At 50.3% G+C, this 15,360-nt stretch overlaps 1 protein-coding gene across 1 annotated transcript in view; it reads left to right on the forward strand.

Annotated features, from left to right (window-relative positions):
• The first annotated feature begins 7,680 nt into the window (after positions 1 to 7,680).
• Positions 7,681 to 15,360, forward strand: part of PTP4A3 (protein tyrosine phosphatase 4A3) — a 49,923-nt gene continuing 42,243 nt past the window's right edge. Inside the window, exon 1 of the mRNA XM_082044860.1 lies at positions 7,681 to 7,821. The gene's annotated coding sequence lies outside the window, so the exon portion shown is untranslated. The remainder of the gene's footprint in view (positions 7,822 to 15,360) is intronic.

Raw genomic sequence — 15,360 nt, forward strand, 5'->3', positions numbered from 1 at the left:
CTTCCACCTTTCCTCCTTTCTCAGCGTCAGACACTCGTCTGTGTTACTGGTAATTGGATAAAGAGAAAAATATGAGCTCTGGTGCTTTTTGCTTCCTATTCTGTGAAAAGAAAATCTCCCTCCCTATGCTTTTCCATTTTAAATCTTGGGGCTATTAGCATTTAACATGCAGATTATGATTTATCTTAACCCTTGACTAAAGTAGTCGGTGTCTGAATTTTTATGATGGCAGCTTTTCTATTGTTTTTCAGGCATTTCTGCTAATAAAAAACAATGGGTCTGAAACAGTCCAAGTACAGTTTTCTTCTTTTCTCCATTGAGAGGTTTCACTTGCACGGTCAGGCTGGTGCCAGAAACCACACGTTTTTTGGTCATCTTTAGGGTGTTCCAGGAAACATATTGTTGACAGATCTCAGTTTTTCAGTAGGGAAAGCAAGTAGAAGAAAGACTCCCCAGCCCTCCCCTTCTTCCCTCCGCATAAAGACAGCTTTCGGGACTTCTTTATTGATGAAGAATAGCCCCAACAGCTGTAAATCCCTTTATCTTCTCGCTTGTGATCCGTACAGGCGGGCCAGCACGAGAAGAGGTGATGCCCTCGGCGTGACACTCCAGAAAGGGTTAAGGTATCTAAAGCTACAGCCTCAATAAGCAGCTCACAAAAGTGTCCTGTCCCCAGGGTAGGATCAGTGTATGAGAATTTGCTCAGATCATGTAATGTTTGTAACTCGATTTCCTGCCGGAAAGCTTCAGTGGGTGGAGTTTCTACTGAACCAGACAGAACTAGAACTATTTCCTTCTCCAGATTGCTTGTGCATGTCCAGTCAAGCTCAGCTGAATTAATAGCAACCGGCTTGTTTCCCCCACACACCCCTTCCCATTCACCTCTTGCAGCGGAGATACGGGAAGTATGTGATAATTTTGCTGCCAGGGCAAGTGCCTCAGGAGCTGGGATGGTCCCACAACCTTGGGCAAGTCCCGTTCTTTCTCTGGTCCACCTCTTGTATTCTGGAGAAAGGATGTCCTAACAACCAGCCTCCTGCCCTACCGATTTCCTACATGACCCTGGGAAAGTCACTTAACCTTTGCCTGCCTCCGCTTTTCATGAAATGGAGAGGAAACTAGCAGGAGGTTTGCTCACCCTCCTGCCACCAGCACTATTAAACCAGGGCCCATGAGGACAGAAAGCAAGAATCTCTCCAGTTTAAACTTAAAGACCAGTTACTATTACCTCCTGGAACAGTGCAGACCTGTGCTGGATCACAAGAAGTAAGGGAAAAACAGCCCTGCTACCTCCCACACTCCCACTGCCAATTGATTTATTAATCCCTTGCCTGCAACATCCCAGGAACCACGAGTTTCCTTCACACCCGTCGCTGAATGCAACCAAAGCTCCTTGGGAAGGCCAATGCTTCTCCAGGCTCTTGTTTTTCTACCAAAATTCTAGGTTTCACCAAAGTGGTCTAAGCTAAACCCCAGAAAGGTGTTTTCATCTATAATAAGAGCATCCACATAGGGATGAATGTATGTCTAGCTAAGTGAGATCCTATAGATCTCATCAAGAACAAATCAGAGCTGGGGGCAGAGATCTACCCCACATACGGCTTCTGGATTTCCTGGCTTCCAGTGGTGCCAGGTCAAGTTGTTTGAGGTTCAGCTGGTAATCCAGAGGCTTCATGGTCAAGGTTCAGACGAAGGTGGGCAAGCTGCCTTCCCTCAGTCGATTTTCAGCAGCACCTTTCGAAAATCCTTCCCAGGTTAAACAGCAAAGTCACTCCAGCCAAAAGAATTGAAGAATTAGGGGGGTGGGGGGATGTTTGTTGGATGTTTGTTTGCTGTTGTTGTTGTTTAAGGTTGTTTTGGTTGGTTTATTCTCATGAAACCAAGAAGGAAACTCCTCTGAGGCACAGAGACACTTCTGAGTTCCGTGTTTCTCACCTTTTTCCGATTGCTGTCTCCACATCAGCCTGTCAGTCACAGTGCTTTGCTGGGTACCTGTGTCACACCCTCTCCCCTCCAACACTGATAGTATCATGTCCTCAGGATGTGTCTACGCTCCCAGGTAGAGCTGGTTAGGCAGAATAGTCCTTTCCTTAGGCCTGGCTAAGTCTGGAGGCCTGGGTGTGAGATAGAAAGTAGGCACTGCTTCTTATCATACAAGGGAGATTATGCAAGTATGTCCTTTAATGAGGCTCTTTGAATAGGTATGTGGGGTTGGCTGCAGGTAAATTCTGGCAAGGAACAGGGTTCTTGCAGCATGTACTGGCCCAGGTTCCCAGTGCCAGATGAAACGGGGCAACGTGGCACCCTCCACCAACCTCCTTCATCAAAAAGAACAAAACTTGAGGACCATAGTGTCACTGAATGAACTATCAACAGAACATAAAACTCAAAATATTTACCTATTACTGTTATTTAACCTCCTTTCTGATTGCTGGCTTGCAGGTGTGGCAATGCACTGTGTATAGTTTCATTTTTTTGTATTATAATTGCAATAATTTTGCAGACCACCTTCAGGCAGGCTGGGGACCACCAGTAGTGCATGGACCGCATGTGAAGAAGCCCTGCCCTAGGAGACCCATCCTGCCTTCCCTGATGTGGTTAAAATACCATTCCACGTTGCGGTGCCTGCGAGGATTTAATCATGTTCTCAGCCCAGAAGAAAGCCCTGGACTGCGCCATGTGCCTGAGAAAGCTTCAGCTGTGTAGGAGGGCAGCTGGAAGAAGTATCTACAGTATCTACAGCACTTGGTAGTGATCCTTTTATAACCTCCCCCCTCTCTCTTACATGCAAATGCAACCTCTTAGTCTCCGGGCACAGTTCTTTCTGTTCTGAAGTCTCTTCGGTGGCTATTAATACCTGGGGAATCTGTGTAGTAGGCAAACAAGGTTTTGATGAGTGTGGGAAAAAGCAAGGCGTTACCACGTATGAGTGAACTTCAGTTTCGCTCATGTGCTGAATTAGTCAGTGCCTTCAAGTGAATTCCAAGTGCTGGTCCAGGTATTAAATGACTCTTCTTGAAGGGGTAAGTGCTCCATTTTGAGCCTTTCCTGGAGGAAAAGCTAACTTGATAAATAAAATCTGAATCAGAAGTATTGCATAGATTTTTTTAAATATCTTTTTTCAATTTATCTCTCCCAGAAAGAAAATGTATCCACTAATCAATGCACAGCAGCTTCTGGGGCCGCTGCAAGCTGGAGAAACCCAGGTCACTTGTAGTGCAGGTGAACGCGATGCCGGTGACTGGAAAACTCATCCAGATGTTGAAGCCCCAAAGGAACATATTGTGATGACCGCTACACCAAAGGAACACGTGCACATAGTCAAGACACAAACTCCAGCGGCTGAGAATTTGGTGAAGTTGTTCAGTTTAAACAGTCAGTGGATGGGAAGGAGGCATGGGGGTACTAATGGACAGGAAGCTCAACATGAGCCACCAGTGTGCCCAGGTGGCCAAGAAGGCCAATAGTATCCTGTCCTGTATCCAAACTAGCGTGGTCAGCAGGACAAGGGCAGTGATCCTTCCCCTGTACTCTGCATTGGGGAGGCCACACCTGGAGTATTGTGTTCAGTTCTGGGCCCCTCAGTTCAGGAAAGAGATTGAAGTGCTGGAGCGGGTCCAGAGAAGAGCAACAAGACTGGGGAAGGAACTTGAACACAAGCCCTATGGGGAGAGGCTGAGGGAGCTGGGCTTGTTTAGTCTGGAGAAGAGGAGGCTTAGAGCTGAGCTCAGCGCTCTCTAGAACTACCTGAAGGGCAGTTCTAGCCAGGTGGGGATTGGGCTCTTCTCCCAGGCAGTCAGCAATAGGACAAGGGGCCATGGGCTTCAACTCTGCCAGGGGAAATTGAGGCTGGAGATTAGAAAGAAATTCTGTGCAGAGAGAGTGGTCAGGCATTGGAATGGCTGCCCAGGGAGGTGCTGGACTCACCGGCCCTGGAGGTTTTTAAACTGAGATTGGCCATGGCACTTAGTGCCATGATCTAGTCAATGGACTGGAGTTGGACCAAGGGTTGGACTGGATGATCTCTGAGGTCTTTTCAAACCCAGTTGATTCTGTGTTTCTGTGTGATTATTCTGCAACATTTACACTTGAAATACCAAGAATCCTTTTTTTCACTTCCTACCCTGGAGGAGTGATTCCTCCTGCAACATTTCCAGCCCAGAATTATCGCTTGTCTGCTGCTTTCCTCTCTAACACAGCAGCCGTGAGAAGCATTGTCTGCAGGTGGCAAAAAAGGAGGGTAATTTTTTCCATGAGTTCGGTGTTAATGGTGTCCTGGCTGGAAGAAAGCTGCATTTGGCTGAAATAGAAATGACAGAGGGGGTAGGAAAGGATCATGAAAAAAAAAAAAAATATACAGAAATTCAGACAAAGCAGTTGCATGTGTTGCGTTTTCATCCTTTCTGCAAACATGAAAGCTGCGTGGGCTTGATCCAGGAAAGCGTCCTAGCTGCAACACAAGCACTTTGACAAGCGCACATTAAAACATGGCCAGGCCTCCCACTAAAGCAAATACAGCCCTCTGGGATTAGTGTCTGCACAGAGGTTACCATCCTTCCACATTGCTTTTCAGTGCATTTTGCTGGAAAACATGCTCGAGGATGCTAACATGCACAAGAGATTGTCAATATTTGTGCTGAAAATCCATTCAAATTGGGGAAATTGCAGCTAACATGAAGCTTATTTGATCCTCTTAAGGCAGTGACCTGATTGTTGAAACACTCCTCTCTGCCTGTTTCTCTAAAATACAGAGAAGTGAGGTTAGGGCTTGACTTGGAGATGGATTCAGGCTTGCCGGGAGACCTGAAGGTGTTCCCCAGTTGCGTCGCGCATCAATTTTTAATGACTCCGTTTTCCCTCCCGCTTACAACAGACAGAAGTTCCCCTCCCAAACAGCAGCAGCAGAACTGGTACGAATTTACACCCTCAGCTGAGAAGCGATGCCCTGAGGCACCACAAGCCTTCGGCCTCACCCATGCAAGCAGGATCAAGCTGGGTTTGTCGGCACTTTGTCGGCGGAGCCTCACGCTGTTGCCCCTTTTTCTGTTGCCAGAGCTGTCAAGCTGAGATGGTGCTCCAGCGCTGGAATTCGCCGTGTGACATTTCGAATGGTAAGCAAAGCGCGGCTTGCCAACCACTGCTCTCAGGTTCTCGGCTAAATAAAAACAGATTACTGGCATTCGCTGCATCTGGGAGAAAGGCGGGTCTATCATGTTCACAAACAGAGAAGGATACAGAAAAACAAACGTCTTCCCCCAGAGCCAAATGCGGTTCCCCATCATGCCTGGGAATCCCCGTGGAAGGAAAAGGGGTCATGCTGTTTTAACGAGAAAGGATTTGACCGAAAATACCCAACCAACTAGAGAAGCTGCGAAGTTGTTTTTTTTCCTTCATGGTGGATTTTTTTGTTTGTTTCTTTCAGTTTTCAATTTTTTGCTTTTAAAGAAAGCATTCACAGACGGGTTTCTCACTCGGTCCTACCATCACCAGCAATAGCAGGAGGGCTTCTGCCCTCCAAAGCTTTCCCTAAGATTTGTCAGACTGATTCTAGCACTACCAAAGGTCACACCCTGAGTATTTAATTAAAAATGTTAATTTGAGTAGCAGGTAATTTCCTCACTTCTAAAAAGTAGCAGGGAGTCGAGCGGCAAAACCTAAATGTCAATAGCAAGGGAAGTAACAGTTTTCTTTCTGCTTTCAGCCAACATCTATTGCAAGGTGTGAATTTGCTGGTGTCTAACCAAGCTTGTGCTATGCCATAGAAAGAGGAGAGGGAAGGAGAAAGTCCCTTTTATCCTGCTGCCTGCTCTCAAACTTGCAGGAATAGAATGCCCCTAATATCCTTCGAAATTGGTCAACAGATTCAAAAGGTTTAGCAAAGGATCCACTTTATGTATTTACACGTATACACTGTGTAATGTTCATCGTATTAAGAAAATACGGTAAAATTGACTTGTTCCCTTTACTATTTTTGCACGATGCATTAAGAAGTTCCAAACTTTTCTTTCCTTTTTTTTTTGCTCCTCTTCCGTTTTCTCTTGGAAACACTCACTATGCCAAATCGACCTTTCTAAACTTCTGCTGGAGGACTTGCTGTAGGTCATGACAGGTCAGCTGGTAACCAAAGACGAGGCCTCACGGTCCTTTTAACAAAGTATGTTCTCAGAAACATAAAGCACTGTCAGATGGTCCTGGTGTAGAGGGTAATGATTTAGCGCCTTTCAGAAAAGACGAAAAACAATCCTTGAAATGCAAACACATCCGAGGATTTCCCGATATTCATCTGCCGTCCCTTCATTTCTACGTATTTGTGCACAACTCCTGAGGAATCGCCTCATCCTTGTCACCCCCAACAGCTCTATCCTACTATATCTTTAATGTCTGTGAAGCTCTTGGCTGCCTCCACAGTGATTTCTGCTGAAAAAGTCCTCAATAAATCAGAAATAAATGGAAAGAGGCAGCTCGTGCTGATGTCAGGTGCTCTGTTCCTATTCCTTTGAATTTATGGCAGTTCTTTATGCTGCAGATCTAGACAGGGATTTATAGCCGCAAAGGTCAACGACACATGGTGTGGCCCTTGGCCAAAAAGGCTGAGGAACGGCAGGTCCCGAATCGTGCCAACCCCTGGGGCAGCGACCTGCTGGGTGACACCGCTGCTCCTCGCACGTACCCAGCTCTCCTAATGGCAAAATGTTGTTAAATATGTCCCTTATATCGCTTCGGGAATGAGCGGCCTCCTCCCTGCACCCAGCAGGTTTAGGTTGGAAGGGACATTCAAAGCTCACCCAGTGCCACCCCTGCCATGAGCAGGGACATCTTCACCAGCTCAGGTTGCTCAGAGCCCTGTCCAGCCTGGCCTGGGATGTCTCCCCAGTCTGTCCCCATCTTTCTTATTGGCCCCTTTTAAGCACTGAAAGGCCACAATAAGGTCTCCCCAGAGCCTTCTCTTCTCCAGGCTGAACACCCCAACTCTCTCAGCCTGTCCTCCCAGCAGAGCTGTTCCAGCCTCGGGTCATTTCTGTGGCTCCTCTAGCCCCTCTCCAGCAGGTCCATGTCTGTCCTGTGCTGAGGAACCAGAGCTGGACCAGCACTGCAGGGGGGTCTCACCAGAGCAGAGCAGAGGGGCAGAATCACCTCCCTGACCTGCTGTCCACGCTCCTTGTGATGCAGCCCAGGACACAATTGGCTTCTGGGCTGCAAGTTCACATCACCGGCTCATGTCCAACCTTTCACCCACCAGTGTACCCAAGTCCTTCTCCACAGGGTTGCTCTCCAGCCCTTCATCCCCAGTATGGGTTGATACCGGGGGCTGCCCCGACCCAGGTCATCTTTGTCATCTTTTTCTTTTTCTTCTTCTTTTTATTTTTCTTCTTCTTTTTTTCTTATTTTTCTTCTTCTTCTTTCTTATTTTTCTTATCCTTCTTCTACTTCTCCACCCACCTCACCCCCTGAGCCCCCACCTCATACTCGCTCCTTACCTCGCCCCCTCCCCTGACCCTGCCCAATACCCGCCTGGACACGCCCACCCATAGCCCCGCCCACCACATAGCTCCTCCCCTCTCCCCTTATCCCCGCCCCTTTCCCCGCCCCACGCTTCGCTCCTCATCGGGGAGACTCCTCCTCATTGGCTCCCCGGCGCTACGTGCCGGAGCGCGGGGGGCGTGGCTCGACGTGGGCGGGGCCGGGGCGGGGGGCGCGGGCGGGCGCGGAGCGGCGGCGGCGGCGGCTGCATGTGCGGGGCGGGGAGCGGAGCGGAGCGGGGCTGGGCGGGCGGCGCGGAGCGGAGCGGAGCGGGGCGGCACGGCCGGAACCGGCGAGCAGGTCAGTGCACCGGACGGGCGCGGCGGCGGCGGCGGGGGGTGGAGGGGGAGGCGGAGGCGGCGGCACGTGGGGCCGCCCGCGCAACAATGCGGACGGGGTAGGGGGGGGAACCGTGTGCCGCTCATCCGCGGAGCGGGGTGATCCCCTTCCCCGGGATCGCGGCGGAGGGAGGCCGTGCGAGGAACGATCGCGGCGGCGTGCGGGGGAGGCCGCGCAGCTGCACGCTGCCGGCGCGGCGGGGGTGGGCGCCGTGCGCCGCCCTGCGCGGTGCGATGCCCCCGGAAGCCGGCGGTCCGTGCGGGGAGCTGGACGGTGCGATTAGCCCGGGAGCTGCATGGGGGCCCGTGCACGGGGTGCCCGGTGCAGTGACCCCCGTAGGTGCCTGGGGAGGGGGCTGTGCGCGGGGTCGCCGGTGCAAGAGCCCCGGGAGCTGCAGGGGCGGCCATGCCCGGTGCGAGAGTCCCGGGAGCTGCAGGGGCTGCTGTACGCGGGGTGCACGGTGCGATAACCCCGGTAGCAGCACGGGAGGGTCATGCACAACCTCGCACAGCGCCTTTACCCTGGTAGCAGCAGTGGGGCTCAAGCGAGGCTTTGCAGAGTAGCAGTGGAGGACGGGGTGGGTCATGCACGGTGCAATAACCCCGTGGAGGGGGCCGTGTGCGATGCTGCAGCCACCCACCCCATCGCGACACTGTGCAGGGTGCTGCAGGGCAGCTCTGAGCAGCCGAGCACCCACCAGGCACACAACCCCTGCTCTGGGTGCGACACAGGGTGCAAATCAGCGGGCATGAGCACTTGGAGGCTCTAAGGGGCCTCACCACCCTCCCCAGCCGGACGTAGGGGCCCAGGGGGGAAACACATACTCTGTGCTGTCCGGTCTTGCCATCCCAATGGACGTTTCCCACCTCTTTGCAAGGAAATAATGTTGAATGCATGGGGCTGCGCTCGCTGCATCAGCGGTTGCAGCGGTGACGGCCTGTCCTGGGCCATATTTGAGCGTGTTTCTGTTAAACTAATGAGCTTTTTGCTGGCCTGGCCATAGCGGGAGAGCTTTGGGAGGGTGATGGGCACCAGTACGCAAGCAGGGGGGTCCCATAGCAGGAGGGCACCCCATGTAATGCCTTCCTCTGCCATAGGTAAGGTGGATTTTGCACGCGGCTGGAATTACTAATCCGAGCAATTAGCTGGAATCTGGCAAGTTTGTGCTGCTGCCAATTTCCAGTTAATTCAGTTATGGCTTCAGCTTTCTGCTCAAAGGAACTGAAATGTAAATGGGATGACTGAGTGTCTGGAGCTGCTGGGTTGGTTTTAAGTGCATCCTTCTTGCTAAAGGAGGATCAGCAAGAAAACAGAGCTTTAATGAAGCCGTGTATTTATTGATAGCACTGGAAAAAGACTAACGTGGATTAATGGGGCTGGTGACTTGTTGTATACTCAATATCATTAATCTCCCTATCCTGTTGTGAGCTTGATTTAAATTCCACTCTTATCATGATTTCTAATTTTTTGGTCATATTGTTGCTAATAGCATATGTTGAAAATACTGCAGGTTGATTAAAAGCTGGAGGGGTTTGTACACGCACAAATATTCTGCACCGATATTTATATACATCCAGGAACTTAATAGCACGTTGTCACTAGGCTTCAGAGTTAACCAGGTGCCAGCTGGCCGGGACTTTTGCAGCACAGCCCCTGACACAGCTGCTTTTTGGGGGATGTCAGATGCTCATAGCAGCCGCCGTATTTGACACATGGGCAAGCGGAGGAAGAGACTTTTAACCTTTGGTATATGCTTCAACCTGAAATTCATTCCTTGGGGAAAGCGATACTTCTGGTAACTTTTCACGGGGCTGAAAATAGTCGAGTCACCGGAGCCCCACGTGTGGTTGCCCCATTGGCTCTGCTTACAGCCTGGTTGCTTGCAGGAGCAACAATCTTTTGTTGAAGCTATTTTCATTTTATTTTAATGTGTGTCTTGATAGCTCAACAAAATCACTCGCCTCCTTCCAGTCAAGGCCGGTCCCTGATGAGAAGCATCCGCTGGGTTCGGCCCCTTAAGTGCATTTCTTTGATTTGACGGCAGAAGCACTCACAGAAACGTCAAAAAAAACCTGGCATTTTAGGCGCATTTCCAGCTTAATCATCCCCTGCGAGCGATGGAAATCAGCGGCTTGAAACCCAACAGCGCTTGATATTAAAATAGCAAACAGTAAACATTGGCTCCTATCAATAACTTTAATTATGGTTTGGGTTTTGTTTTAAATAGACACACGTTGCCATAGGGAAATGGAAGTTTAGCATCCAGACGTGCTCAGCGGGGTGGTAGCGTCTTTGGACGTGGCGTAACGTGCTTTTGTAGCAGAAATTAGAATAAAACCGGGTTTTAGCAGCGCAGCGTGCTGTTGTCTGAGGAAAACTGCGAATATTTTGGGCTGAGAGCGCGTGGTTTCTGGGCACCGTGTGCCGCAGCGTGTTGGCGGACGCCGTTCTTCGGACAGGGAGAGCGAGTTTTACCGCTCCGGAGCTGAAACCCGCTGGGGTTTCCAACCATAAAACAAAGTGCAGAGGAGGCACTGTGTGTGCCAGTGGTAGCCAAACTGAAAGCAAAAATAAACACCCACGAAAGCTTTTTTATGTTTTCTGATCATTGACAGAAAAAGTGCTGATCTGCGGGTGTGAAGTCCCATGTTCGCTACACGCCGAACCTAGAAAATGCAGATTACAGCGTATGATAAGAGCGTGCATGGCTCCCCTGCACATTTCACATCGTTTTCCCCTCTGATTTTATTTTAAATGAGAGGGACGCAGCACCCCTCGCTCCATTAAATGTTCATTTTTTGCCTCGTTATGCCACTTTGTGAACACAAGATTCCTGTGGCCAGGAGCCCTTAAAATTTCAACAGCTCTACCTATAAATATAGTCGCTGTGAAAGGCAATCTGGCTTAAAAAACCATAAAATAAATAAAAAGCCAGGCTCTTTTTTTAGTCCCGCTGTATCTACCAAACTTTAGTGCAATGCGTCTTTGGCCAGGCAGTGAAGGCAAGGCAGCGTGGAGCACTGAGTATCTTAATTTTTGTTAATTTATGTGAAGAATGGGTGCAAGCAGATTAAAAGAATATCATTTTTGTTGTCTCAAAGGTTGTAGGGGGTGGGATGATGAGTATGGCTCTGCACAGCTTTTTCAGAGGGACTTTTGCTTGGTCTCTCCACAAGGCAATGCGGGAATAAACCTGAAGCATCCCTTGTGTGCGAAGTGGTGTCCCGGGTGAAAATTAAAGCAAAAAATTAAATTAAATGAAGAAAGGGGAAAAAAAAAGCCAGCTGCCACCTTGCCCTGGAGGTGTCTGGGCTCACCTGGCTGCTCTGATGCAACTGGGAAGCTCAGGGGCTGGTTTGGGACGTGCCCAGGGTTGCCCGGGGACAACCCGGCCCCAGGAACACGTATGGTGTGTTCTCCACGCCAATGGGAACCCCCCCCACCACCAGCCCCACATGATAGTGGGGTGATGGCCACCGTGCACATCATGGAGAAGACACCTGTGCTCGCAGGGTCGGAATTTAGGTGGAAAACCTAAAACGAAGGGTGGTTTTGCGGCTCAGCGTGCCCCGCGCTCGCACGGCAGAAAATCCACCTTTGCGTCCCGAGCGGCTTTGACACTAAGCCCTTGGTGCAGTGCAAAAAATAAACCCACTGGGGGGGCTTTGGGGATGGGGAAACGGGCGAGGACAGGGTGGGAGGTCTTGACGCGGGGAATTGCTGCGTGTGCAGTTGGGCGAAGCGCTGAGCCGGGGCTGCAGACAGGATCCGCACGTGACCGTCTGAATTTCAGATCATTGCTGGACCACTTTGCCAACAGCCTTCTGGCGGCTCATCAGCTGCAATATCGCTTCTCTTTCTCCCCCCCGCCTTTTTTGCTTCTTTTCTTTCTTTCTTCCCCACCCTGCCTGATCTCCGAGGGATGGATACGACACTGAGGGTGGCTGCAGCTGCGCGGGGTCTGTAACTAAATGAAAGGCAAGTTTTTTTTGTCCTTTTTTTCTTTAATCTTAAAAACATTTTTCCTGCGAGTCTCTTGTATCTGAGCAGTTTGCATGTCAGGTTTGTTTTCCCATGACACAGAGTGATTACAGGAGGTGGGGGAAAAAGGAGGGGCTGGATGTTTTGGGGTTTTTTTTAAGTGCAGATCTCTGCAGAGGTATCGTAGCCGATCGATGGTAAACGTTGCTCCCTCTCATCTTGGTGATAGTTCTCGGCGATTTCCTCTTTTACGTCACTGCAGTTAATAAGATGTTTAACTGGAGAGCTGGGGGCGATGTGGCGCGTTATCGTGTTGCAAGGAAGGCGGGGGGATGACGAGTTCCCGCACAGACTTGTGCTGGGGGAGATCGTATCGATGCAACCAGAACAGCTGGGTTTGGAGTTAAACGGTTGCCCTTCACCCTTAATGAACCTGACCTGGCTGCATCTAATTTTTTTTTCCTATTATTTTATTATGACTATGATTATTTTTCCTTAGAACACTGAGAGCAGCAACTCAGTCCTCCCGATCAGCTGCATTGCCAGAGTCAAGGGTGCACCCCTTGACATTTTGAAGCAGGTTGTACATGCCTGGCTGGACTTTGATTTTTTTCTTTCCTCCCCCGCCCTGCCCTTTTATTTTTCTTTTATCATAAAATAGTTTGGATTGGAAGGGACCTTCAAAGCTTATCCAGTCCAACCACCCCTGCCATGAGCAGGGACATTTTCACCAGCTCAGGTTGCTCAGAGCCCCGTCCAACCTGGCCTGGGATGTCCCCAGGGATGGGGCATCCACCACGTCTCTGGCCAACCTATTTTGATCCCCTGAAGCATTGCACAAGACCACTTGATGGCTTTTTTCGTGGTGATGTTGGGTGAGGTGCCTGTGGAGCCAGGAGGATCACTGCCTGCATGTTTTGAGTCCCGTGCATGTCTCCAGTTGATTATAGAGTTAATAAAGCATCGCCGTCGAATGTGCCTTGACCAGAAATAGCGTCCCTCCCCGCCGCGGTTTGCAAGGCCAGCTCGTCGAGAGCGGGTGAGTTGGTCAATAAATGCTCCAAGCTGCACCCTTGGGAATTTTGCACCAAAATGGAAACGCCTGTGTCCTTCAGCCCTTCTCTCCTTGCCAAGTTGTTTTCTTCCCCCTTTCCTTCTCCAGCCTGCCACTCAAACCCTCTTCTTTCTGCTGTGTTTTTCCACAAGTGTCTTTCAAGCGTGACAGCAGGGAGAAGAAAGCCACAGGTGCCGTGACGTGGGGGTTGATGCCTATCAACCCAACCTTTGCTTGTGGCTCTGGGGCCCCCTTGGCTTCAGGTGACTTGGCTGGTGGTGTGGCACAGGTGGATTCCCATCCAGCAGCGGTTGGGGCCACCTCTACCTGTCGCCAGACCCGTTCCACCCGCCTGCACCTCTTTCAGGGCTACCAGCTCATCTCTAGGGTTTGAGTCCACGTGGCCAGGGTGACCAAGATGTCCCCGTGCAGGTGTGGAGTGGAGAAGGGCTCCTTAACCCTTTCAGGGCAACAGGGTGGGCAGAGTGATGCTGAGGTTTTGCAAGAGAAACAACCACAAGCTCTGGTGGTGGCATCTTCCAATCTTCAAACAGGACCTATCACTTGTAGTCATAGGATCGTTTCAGTTGGAAGAGACCCTCAGGATCATCAGGTCCAACCATAACCTAACTCTGGCACTAAACCATGTCCCTAAGAACCTCATCTAAACATCTGTTAAACCCCTCCAGGGAGGGTGATTCTAGCACTCCCCTGGGCAGCCTGTTCAAACACCTGACAACCCTTTCCGTGAAGAATTTTTTCCTAATATCCAATCTAAACATAGTCCTGCCAGCACTGCAGGCTTCCATTGGTGATTTTGCTCTATAATCCTTTTTGTTCTTAAGAACAAAATACTTCTTAAAAAGCAACGTGCCACCACCACGTTGGGACATTGGCTTGTTGTTTTTGGAGGGTCGCAGCCTCCCAGCTCCGCTCTTGCTCCAAGGAAGAAGCAACACGTTTGGGTGCAGTTTTCAGCCCTGGTGGGAACAGGGTCTTAAATAACCCCACCGCATCCAAGCTGAGCAAGCTCATGCCCTTAATGCTGAATTATTAATTTTTCTTGCTTCTGCCGTGCACAACAACCCTGTCCATGCCGCTCCTGCAGCCTGGGGTGAGGGAAAATTAGGGTGCAACGCTGGGCATTGCCAGCCCGGCACATGTCCCCGAATTGGGCAACCGCTTGGGGCCCCCTTCATGTGAACGCGGTCAGCAGCTGGGAAATCGCAAAGTGCCTCCCTGGTAATTCCCAGCTGCTGTTAAAGCGGCTTTAAAATAAATTCCCTCAAAGAGCAATTCCAAGTATTTGAGGGTTTGAACTTTTTCCGGAGAAGGGTTTTGGGAGCTGCCGGCTACCGCGCTGCGCCCTGGCACGCCGGGGAAAGGCACCGAGAGAATTGCCCTGACCATCCCAACCTCTAGAAAACACTTTTTTGATGTATATGTTATATTTACTAGCTGCGTGTGCAACACAGCGATCAGAAACGGGGTGCTGCTGGAAGCAAAGCTTGCCTTAAATTGGGAAAAGATGGGTTTGAGGAACAGTGTCCTGGGTCCAGGTAGTGCCAAGGCTCGGTGACCATCGCCGTGGTGTCGCACCTGGTCACCAGCTCTTACCCCAGCCCGGCGCCCCTTGCCGAACATTCCTCGGCCGGCTCTGCTTGGTAACACGGGCACAACAGAAAATAAACTGCAGTGAGCTTTGCCCTCGCAGAGCCCCTGACTTGCTTAAAAAAACCCAACAAAACACTTTGGAGCAATGTGGTCTTTTTCATTTTTTTCTCATGCTTATGAAAATTCTCATACCAAACCAATAACCTCCCCTGCCCCTGGTTCATTATTTTTTAAGGTGGCGTTAGCGGGCATTTAAGGGGAGGATTGTCCGGCTCAGATTCTCAGCCTCTGCGTCCCCTCCTTTCCTGCACCCTATCAGTGCCAAATTACAACTTATGTGGCAGGCGGATTTTGGTCAACAACCAGGAAAATTTATGTCATCCCCACTGTTGCCCAGAGAGGTGGTGGATGCCCCATCCCTGGAGACATCCCAGGCCAGGCTGGACGGGGCTCTGAGCAACCTGAGCTGGTGAAGACGTCCCTGCTCATGGCAGGGCAGTTGGACTAGATGACCTTTGATAGGGATGCTGATATCAGGACCACATCCAGGTGGGGAGCTTGCACCTCTGAGTGCGCATTCAACAGGTTTGGGGATGAGCGGAGCTGGTTTGGGGGTAAAACCAGCCTAGAAACCCCTTTTTGCAGCAGGGCTTTCCTCCCTGTGCACCTTTTATTGCCGTAGCACATCTGCTTCCAGCTTTAATCGATTTTGTTCATGGGCCGTCCTTTACTCTGTCACCTTCTTATTTAACTTTCTATCATGTATGTAATTTTTTTAATGTATTTCTTTCTGTGTGGACGTGGCAGAGCTGTCTCCTGAGGTGGGAGAAAACACATCTTGCTTCTTAAGG

Source organism: Streptopelia decaocto (assembly GCF_964273445.1).
Source record: "Streptopelia decaocto genome assembly, chromosome: 2".
Taxonomy (NCBI): Eukaryota; Metazoa; Chordata; class Aves; order Columbiformes; family Columbidae; genus Streptopelia; species Streptopelia decaocto.